Consider the following 10,327-nt stretch of genomic DNA (forward strand, 5'->3'; position numbering starts at 1 on the left):
ACCCTGCTGCCATATGGCATCACGAAAATTGTGACCAAGTCCCAGGTTACTCATCTGACTTACTGCCTCATTTACACACAATTGCAGGGTCTCAATTGTTTCTCTTACTATTGACAACACAACATACATATATTGCTTCTCAATCTTGATTTTTGTTTTCATTTTTGTATTTCTTTATGGTTCTTTATTTATTAATATTGTTATTATTATTATTATTATTGTTATTATTACATTTTCGCCCCCTGGGCCCCGATGTGGGTCGGTGGACTGTGCCCGGGTGGGCAGATCCCCGTAAAAAAAAAAAAAACACGATCACACACACACATGATCACATCCCTCAGTAACACACACTGTCCCACAGTGATTGGTGGTGTTGTGTATTTCTGACGGTTGTCCGTTATTGGTGGTAGTTTTAGTAGTCCGTGAGTCGTGGTCCGTGTGGCCTGTAGGTCCACTCACCCTCACCTGTGGGAAAAACGCCTCATTAGTCTCCCATCAGCAGCTTGCCTTCTTTTAACTTTTAAGATCTACAATGTATACCATTAACTAACTGACTGAATATCGTCTACAGGTGAAACAAAAACTTCATCACTGATATCATGTACGTTAAGGATGATACAGGTATGTTAAGGATTATACAGGTATGTTAAGGATGATACAGGTGTGTTAAGGATGATACAGGTGTGTTAAGGATGATACAGGTGTGTTAAGAATGATACAGGTGTGTTAAGGATGATACAGGTGTGTTAAGGATGATACAGGTGTGTTAAGAATGATACAGGTGTGTTAAGGATGATACAGGTATGTTAAGGATGATACAGGTGTGTTAAGGATGATACAGGTATGTTAAGGACGATACAGGTGTGTTAAGGATGATACAGGTGTGTTAAGGACGATACAGGTGTGTTAAGGGATGATACAGGTGTGTTAAGGATGATACAGGTGTGTTATGATGACAGGTGTGTTAAGGATGATACAGGTGTGTTAAGGATGATACAGGTGTTATGATGATACAGGTGTGTTAAGGATGATACAGGTGTTAAGGATGATACAGGTGTGTTAAGGATGATACAGGTGTAGCAGGATGATACAGGTGTATATGATGATACAGGTGTGTTAAGGATGATACAGGTGTGTTGGTTGATGATACAGGTGTGTTGTTGATGATACGTGGGTGTGTTAAGGATGATACGGGTGTGTTAAGGATGATACGGGTGTGTTACGATGATACGGTGTGTTAAGGATGATACGGGTGTGTTAAGGATGATGTGGTGTGTTAAGGATGATAATGTGGTGTGTTGGCGATGATACAGGTGTGTTGGGCGATGATACAGGTGTTAAGGATGATACAGGTGTTAAGGATGATGGGTGTGTTGGATATGATGATAATGGTGTGTTAAGGATGATACAGGTATGTTAAGGATGATACAGGTGTGTTAAGGATGATACAGGTGTATAAGGATGATACAGGTAAAAAGTTAAGGATGATACAGGTGTGTTACATGATGCAGGTGTGTTGCTGATGATACAGGTGTTAAGGATGATACAGGTGTAAGTTAAGGATGATACAGGTGTGTGTTAAGGATGATACAGTGTGTTGGCGATGATACAGGTGTGTTAAGGATGATACAGGTGTGTTAAGGATTATACAGGTGTGTTAAGGATGGATACAGGTGTGTTAAGGATGATACAGGTGTGTTAAGATGATACAGGTGTGTTAAGGATGATACAGGTGTGTTAAGGATGATACAGGTGTGTTAAGGATGATACAGGTGTGTTAAGGATGATACAGGTGTGTTAAGGATGATACAGGTGTGTTAAGGATGATACAGGTATGTTAAGGATGATACAGGTATGTTAAGGATGATACAGGTGTGTTAAGGATGATACAGGTGTGTTAAGGATGATACAGGTGTGTTAAGGATGATACAGGTATGTTAATGATGATACAGGTGTGTTAAGGATGATACAGGTGTGTTAATGATGATACAGGTGTGTTAATGATGATACAGGTGTGATATAGGTAATGAACACATAAACAAGAATGATTGCATCCTCTTGAAAGGCAATAATTTGAGCCAAAGAATCTAAAAGAGTTGTGGTGAGTTGTACAAACGGATGGAGGTTGTAGGTAGGGGTTGTAGGAACGGGTTGTAGGTAGGGGTTGTAGGTAGGGGTTGTAGGTACGGGTTGTAGGAAAGGGTTTGTAGGAACGGGTTGTAGGAACGGGTTGTAGGAACAGATTGTAGGAACAGATTGTGGGTTGTAGGTACGGGGTTGTAGGTACAGGGTTGTAGGTACGGGGTTAGTAGGTACAGGTTGTAGGTACGGAGTAGGCACGGGTTGTAGGTAAGGTCGTAGGAACAGATTGTAGAAAGGGTTGTAGGAACAGATTGTAGGAAGGGTTGTAGGAACAGATTGTAGGAACGGTTGTAGGTACGGGTTGTAGGAACGTAAGGATAATCAGCCACTGTAAAATATTCACAAGTTTGTAGTGCTCCTTCAGTAAGCTTAAAAATACGAAGAGGAAAAAAAAAAGTGTGTAAGTGTGTAGGACAAGAGAGAGAGATGTAAAAATAGTGAAGTTTAGATAAAAAGTGAGCAGTAAAAACATATGGGAGAGAGGGGGAGAGTGAATAGGGAAGGAGAGAGGGGGAAGGAGGGAGGGAAAGAGGGAAGGGAAGGAGGATGAGGGAGGGAAGAGAGGAAGGGGTAAATAAAAAAAAAGAGATGGATGAAACAAACAAGAGAAAAATGAGAAAAGAAGGAAGGGGAGAGAGAGAGAGACCTATGTCATACAGCATCGACACAGGACTTGTATCCAGTTAAAGAACCAGCATCGAGTCCCAGTTTTAGGAAGACAATCCAGGGCCAAAAAAAAAAGTGGAAGGGGGGGAAGGGAAGGGGGGAGGGGCTGAAGTTCTCCATCAGTAGAAAGATCAACGTGATACTCTCCCCCTCCCTCCCCTCTCTAAGAAAATAATACGAAGAGTGGGCAATCTGTAGTAGTTTCCCAGAGCAGAATAGAGCAACTGGTATATTGGACAGCTACAACTCGGCGATTATACACTGGGCCTGGTAACCGAATTGCTGGTGAAGATGAGGCAGGCTCTCGTGAACAAGGAATAGGATTCTCTGTAAAGCCTCACCCACAAGTAAAAGACTCAAAAGGGGGTGGGGGGTGGGGGGGTGGGGAAGGGAAGGGGGGGGGCAAAGGAGACCGTACCAACACCCAGTAGTTTAAGAAGACAAGAGGATGTAAACGTTAATCCAATAGGAGCGAGAGGGGGGGGGAGATGTTTTTAAGAGGCGAGATTTTTTTACCTTTTTAATAGCAAGGTATATCAATCTATTTTTTTTATGAAGATTATTTAGGTTCTAAAATTAATAAACCAGGGTTGGAGCTGACCATACCCCCCTGTACTTAATTAGATACTCCTGAGCGATGCTGATGCCGAATCTATGATCCAAGATTCGATTGCGGGATAATTAGTGGCATTAATTATGGTCGGAATATTTTAATTATGTTTTCCAATGCTAATTACTCACCAACTATGGGTTTCAGAGGTGCTATTTTATTTATTTTGTGTGTGTTATTCTATAAGTAATCTGTATAAGTATGTTGTTTCCCAGGTAGCGTTAAGGTGTTTCATCATCAGGTGAAATATACTGGAAGGGTTAATCTTCAGGTGTTTTGGACTTCGAGGGTCGAGAATTCATCACGGAGGAATACATCTCAGCTAAAGTCTAAATCTGGTTTATTTACTGTTCGGTGTAAACATTGGTATATGGTCAACCCCCCGAGATGTGTATGGTTAAGGTTTAGTAAGGAAGTTAATGTATGGTTAAGGTTTAGTAAGGAAGTTAATGTATGCTAATCTTCCTTCAGACTCTACTGAGAGGTGTCGTGCCTTTCAACATTAGTTCCTCTGATGCTGTAAACTAATCCTACCCAATCCAAACTAACCTAACTCTAACCAATTTAATCCTACCCTACCACAATCCAATCAAACCTAACTTAACCCTCATCAAACCAACCTAATCCTACCCAAACATAACCTAACCACCGTAATTATAGCACCATGGCCAAGTAGGCTAAAAGAGAACCTAAGTTAACCACTTTCTAAATTCTTAAAAAAAAAAATAATTAACTAAAGAACAGAACAATATCCTAAGGTATACATTGTTTATAAAGGTAATTTGTACAGATCACTTACATCAACCATAAGAGGTACCGGGCAGGTGTTGGAAATTGCAAGACGACACAGTTGATGTAATAATTTCCACTGTCTTAAGCTAAGTCTTGAAGCTTAGGATTTAGACACTGTTTGTTGACATCACCCACACATCATCAGGGTCTGTAGAGAGAGGGAAGGATAAGATACTAACAATTATACAAGCCCTTACTCCCTACTCCTCCTCCAACCCGGAACTCCCAATCACTCCTTCAAATCCTCCTTCAACCGGACCTAACAACATTTCTTGAGTCATTCTTTTTTATGGCGAACTCTGTCCTTCTCTCAGCATTAATAGTGAAACCTAACAGCCCTTCCCTGGCTCCACCTTACCACTAATAGGATCCACACACACACACCCACACACACACACACACACACACACACACACACACACACACACACACACACACACACACACACACACACACACACACACACACACACACACACACACACACACACACACACACACACACCATAATAAAACAACGTAATGTCTCTCTTGTTCTTCGTAAACATGACAGATATATAAATCAATAACGTCTCTTGTGGTCATTACAAAACACACTTTCTTCGCTCTCAAATCTCTCAGTTATTTCTTCATTAACGAGGTACAGTTATAAAGAAGTTTGCTTATCTAGGTTCGCTCATTCGTTCTTATCTCGCCACAGTCACATTATCCGTAAGATAAAGACAGTAGTTGATGTTTATGCAGAATGTAACATAAGTCCTGATAAAAACATTGACCTTCTTTTGTCTTCAATTCTTGCCAAGGCATTTCTGTACTTTCCTGATTACCCCTAAAACCTAACCTAATCTAATCGAACCAAACTATCATAATCTACATACATACAGACACTGAGGGACATAAACAGACAGACAGACAGACAGACAGACAGACAGACAGACAGACAGACAGACAGACCAAACGCAGGAAGACAAACAAAAAAGTAACTTGAAAACGATAAGGTTAACAACAGGTTTTTGGTTGTCATAACTGTAGTTTGTAAAGGTTACTTACACCAGCCATAAGCCACACTTCACTTGGGGTAAGATGTCGTAGGCAGGTGTGTGAAGCTGCAGGTGTGTGAAGGTGCAGGTGATTGAAGCTGCGGGTGATTGAAGCTGTAGGTGATTGAAGCTGAGGTGGATAGGCTGCGGGTGATTGAAGCTGAGGGTGATTGAAGCTGCGGTGATTGAAGCTGTAGGTGATTAAAGCTGCAGGTGTTTAGCTGCAGGTGATTAAACTGCAGGTGATTGAAGCTCAGGTGATTGAGCTTCGTGTTTGAAGCTGCGGGCGATTGAAGCTGCAGGTGTTTGAAGCTGCAGGTGATTGAAGCTGCAGGTGTGTGTAGGGGGAGAGGATTTGCCGGAGACCTTTTCAGTTCATCTGTAGAGAAAAAGACTGTTATTATTTCTCACCCAAATCTTAAACAAAGTACAAACAGGCGTTGGTTGTCATAACAGTAGAAACAAAATGTCAGCAAGTGTCAGCCAAGAACTAAATCAACAGTAGAAGCGAGGAGGAGAAATCAACGAGTGTCAGCCAGTGTTATCCCAAGAACAAGACCATCCGTAGCAACGTCTGTGGAGGAAATCAGTGAATGTCATTTAGCGTCAGCATCAGTAGCGGAGGAATCATCACCAATTGTCAGCATCAACAGCGGAGGAATACGACAGATCCACAATTACGCTGACATCCCCCGGCACCCACTCTACCCCCTCTGTTGAAGGAAGACCCAGCTGGAGATAACACCTGAAGCAGCGAGTCAACAAGGCGGCCTGTGGCATCCTCGTTACTGCGGGAGAAAAACCCCATTGGGATTCACCTCGTGGAGTAGTGAGGGAACCCTTACTAGGGAGGAGGGGAGAGAGAGGGGAGGGGAGAGAGAGTGGGAGGAGAGAGGGAGGGGAAGGAAAGATGGAGGGGGGGATGGGTTAGGGAGGGCGAGAGGGAGCAGGGGGAGTGGAGAGGAGAGTGGGGAGGGAGAGAGGGGGGGAGGAGCGAGGGAGGAGGAGGTAGAGGGGGAAGAGGGAAGGGAGAGGAGGATGGGGGTAGTGGGGAGGAGGGGAAGGAGGAGGAGTATCGGTCCTATATTAACCCCACACTTAATGTATTTGAAGACCCGTTAATCAATCCATCGCCTTATCACCTGTGTAATTAACTCACACGTTGGCCATAGGGACCGACCCAATCAAGCTGTGAACTTTAATCAACCTCCTACAGGCAATGGGACAGTCAACCGTCCCTAAAACAGCGACACAACCTAAATGTTGACTTAATGAGAGTTGTCTTTTTAAACAATAACCACACAACCAAGTACACCAAGTCTATCATACTATGCACTCAAGCACCCCCCCCCCCCACACACACTCAGTTCACCAACACACATACGTATACACATACCAGTTTGTGTGTGTAAAGGATCGGTTTATTTGGTCGGTTCTAGTGCTGCTTTAAGTCTGTAACTGTATAAACTGGACTGTACAGACTGGTTTGAGCGTGTAGACAACTGCATCAATGTTTACCAACGACTATAAACAAAATTGGTTTACGTGACCTTGATATCGATGCAAGAGTCAGGGTTAACATTAAAGACTTGTATTCTAAGGTAATTCTTCCTGTCCACTAAAGATACGAGCCATAAGGAATTCATTAGTTCTTGTTGGTCAGCCTCCAGAAAGAGACCCGCACCAGTGACTTACTAACACTAAAAATAAAATTACTCTAAGTGATCTTTGTATCGATACTCTTTTATTTTAAGGCAACTCTCCCCGTCCACTGTGAGTCATCAGAAGGAGGCCATCGGCTGGTGCTGTCATCGATGTGATTCGGGAATAAACGGATCTAAATATTGATCAAAACCCAGAAGCCTATGAACAGAGAAACCAACGGAACGGAAAAACAGACAGATCTAACAGACAGACCAATAGACAGACCAACAGACAGACCAACAACCATACTAACAAACAAATCAACAGCCATACCAACCCGGAAATAAAATCTCCTCACTCTAGGGTTTAACAGACGCCCAAATACCAACCCCAAAAATCGCCCACCACCAGTATCACCCACAAATGACGCCCACCATTCTCCAAAACGGTGGTACATCTAGTCCAAATTTTCCCTCATTAGTTTTCTCTTCTCCTTGATGGGTGGTTGCTTAGCAGTGAGGGGTGAGGGGTGTTGGGTGAGGGGTGTAGTGAGGTGGGGTGATGGGTGTGGTGAAGTGGGGGTGAGGGGTAGGGTGAATGGTTGAGTAAGCACACACACACACACACACACACACACACACACACACACACGAGAGAGAGAGACTGAATGGTGTACACAGATCACTAACAATCTGCGCCGCGCACACAAAAGATTCTGAAAGTTTAATTGAAATTCAAGTCTGAATTTCAAACTTCGCCAATTATTCGCACTCAATAGGGAAGACTGAATTGAAGGCTCTATTTGTCAAGGAACTGAGATGAATGTGTTGAGTGTGTAGTGTGTGTTGCGTTAAGTGTGTTATGATGAGTGACTTGCATGTATTGAGAGCGTCGAGAAAGTTATGTGTGTCGAGTGACTTGAGTGTGTTGAGTGAGCCGAGTGAGTCGAAGGAGTTGAGTGCATTGCCCGGTTAGGCTGGCAGCCACTTATGGAGTTATTGTGAATATAAACAATACAAGACTGGGTGGCAGGCAGGCAAGCAGAGTGGCAGGCAGGCAGGCAGGCATGGTGGCAAGCAGGCAGAGTAGCAGGCAGGCAGAGTGGCAGGCAGTTACTAAACACCATCTTCCTCCCTCCCTAAACAAAGATGAGGGAAGGGAGAAAGAGAGAAGGAAGAAGAAGGAGGGAGAAAATGTAGAAGAGGGAGTAAAGGAGTGTATGTGTGAGGGATGAAGGGCAGTGGTGGGCACGGTTCCATAACCGCTAATTAGCTTCCGCTATATTTAGTTCCGCTAACAAAATTTATACATGTTTGTTCCTGTGTGTTGTAAGCGTTTGACGCCGCGACGCGTGTCTCCAACAGCCAGTCAGGCACTCTTGGCTGACTGCGTGTTAGTACGTGCAAAGATATCTTTAGGGCCAAGAGAGCCACCCAGTCAGATGGCAACTTTCAGAGGCTGATGTTTATGAAGGGCAACCAGCATCACGTCAAGGCGATGGAGAAGACCCAGCCACTGCAGCCGGAGTGAATGGAATTTTTCGAATATTAAAGTTTAATTAGCATTGAAAAAGTCCGAAAAATACTCCAAGCCTTATTAGGCCACTAACTAGCCCCAATCGAAATGAGGATCGTATTTGCAAGCAACATGCTCAAAGTGCATATACTGATTTTTCAGCAAAATCAATTTTGGCCAAAAACACAAGTCTAACACCTTATGTAATTAAAATTGACTTTTCTCAGGAATTGGAATTTGAGGGGTTTAACCAATTAATTACTTCCAGAAAGACAAAACATCAAATCTCACCTGAAACCCCATAGTTGGGGCTAATTGGTAGCTCAAAAGGCAGGGAGTTATTAGTTTCCAAAGTGAGCGAAAACGCTAATCCACTAACGAGAAAGTATGCTTCGCTAATTAGCGGTTAGCGGATTAGCCGAACCGTGCCCACCACTGATGAAGGGTGAGAGAGGGAGTGGAGAGGGAATAAAGGAAAAGATAAGCAAGAGAGGATGGAGAGGGAGGGAAGAAATGAAGAAAAGAGAGAGGGCTATAAAGTGTGATAAGGAAGTGAGACAGATAGAAAGACCTTTCTTCATCACACACACACACAAACACACACACACACACACACACACACACACACACACACACACACACACACACACACACACACTATTGTATTTTCTTGGTTACGAGGAATTAACTGAGTTCCTTAGCGTCCAGGGAACAAGAGAACAGAGGAAGACGACTTGAGGATAAGAAGATGAAGGGAGAAAGGACGAGGAGAAGGAGGAAGAGGAGGGGAGGAAGGAATAGGAGGAGGAGAAAGGGAAGAGGAAAAAGAAGAGGAGGCGGAGGAAGGAAGGAAGGAAGAGGCGGCGGAGGAAAGAAGGAAGAGGAGGAAGGGGAAGAGAAGTAAGAGGAGGATCAGAAGGCTAAGAGGAGCAGGAGAAAGAGGAGGAGGTGTAGGTGGAGGAAGAAGATGGGAAGCCTTAAGAATAAAAGAGGCAAGGTAGATGAAGAGGGGAGTAGGAGCAAACTTAACAAGAACAGGGAAGTATAAGGAGATGGATAAAAGGGGAGAGATATAAAGATGAAAATACAAGATGAGAGAGAGAGAGAGAGAGAGAGAGAGAGAGAGAGAGAGAGAGAGAGAGAGAGAGAGAGAGAGAGAAGACTCACAGACAGAGGGGGAGAGAGAGACAGACAGACAGTCCACAATATAATCTGTCAGCCCATCCATCACTAAGTAACACTGTTGAGGAATAGACCCAACTAGTTAACGTAACCATAGTGGGGCCACCGTGAGCAAGAGGGCCACCGTGGACAAGAGGGCCACCGTGGGCAAGAGGGCCACCGTGGGCAAGAGGGCCACCGTGGGCAAGAGGGCCACCGTGAGCACACACACTAACCCTCTCCCCTCTCTCATTCACTCATTCTCCCTCTCTCATTCATTCCCCTCACACTCACCCTCTCATGAAGAAGATTAGGTCATTCAGTGAGGAGTGATATGACGCAGTGCTTGTTACACCTGAGGCAACTACCTTAAACTTATCTCATTAGCGCCAAGATACAGGTAATGAGCGAGCCTTCGTTCCTCACCCAAGGACACACCATTATCTTCTGATGAACCTTTTAACTGTGTGTAGACGATGTTGGCACTGGAGATGGGTCAATTGCCTCAGAGGGTGCCAAGGAGAGAGGGAGGGAAAGAGGGAGGGGTGCCAAGTAGGGAGGGGATGCAAGAAGGAGGGGGTGATGGGAGGAGGGGGTGATGGGAAGGAGGGGGTGAAGTGGGGGAGGGGGTGAAGTGAGAGAGGGGGTGAAGGGAGGTAGGGTTTGGAGGGTGCCAAGGAAGGAGCGATGGAGGGAGGGGAAGAGAAGGAGAAGAGGAGAAAGGGAGAGAAGGAGAGGGAGGGTGTAGAAGGTGCCAA

General features: G+C 44.3%; 1 long non-coding RNA gene across 1 annotated transcript; it reads right to left on the minus strand.

Moving 5' to 3' along the window:
• Positions 1-329: 329 nt before the first annotated feature.
• Positions 330-5,368, minus strand: LOC121856914. Its single transcript, XR_006087077.1, has 3 exons — positions 5,260-5,368; positions 4,218-4,358; positions 330-465 (listed from the first exon to the last, which is right to left on the minus strand). It is a non-coding gene; the product is annotated as an uncharacterized LOC121856914 (long non-coding RNA).
• Positions 5,369-10,327: the final 4,959 nt, after the last annotated feature.

The sequence above is a fragment of the Homarus americanus genome, unplaced genomic scaffold (genome assembly GCF_018991925.1).
Source record: "Homarus americanus isolate GMGI-L3 unplaced genomic scaffold, GMGI_Hamer_2.0 scaffold44060, whole genome shotgun sequence".
NCBI lineage: Eukaryota > Metazoa > Arthropoda > Malacostraca > Decapoda > Nephropidae > Homarus > Homarus americanus.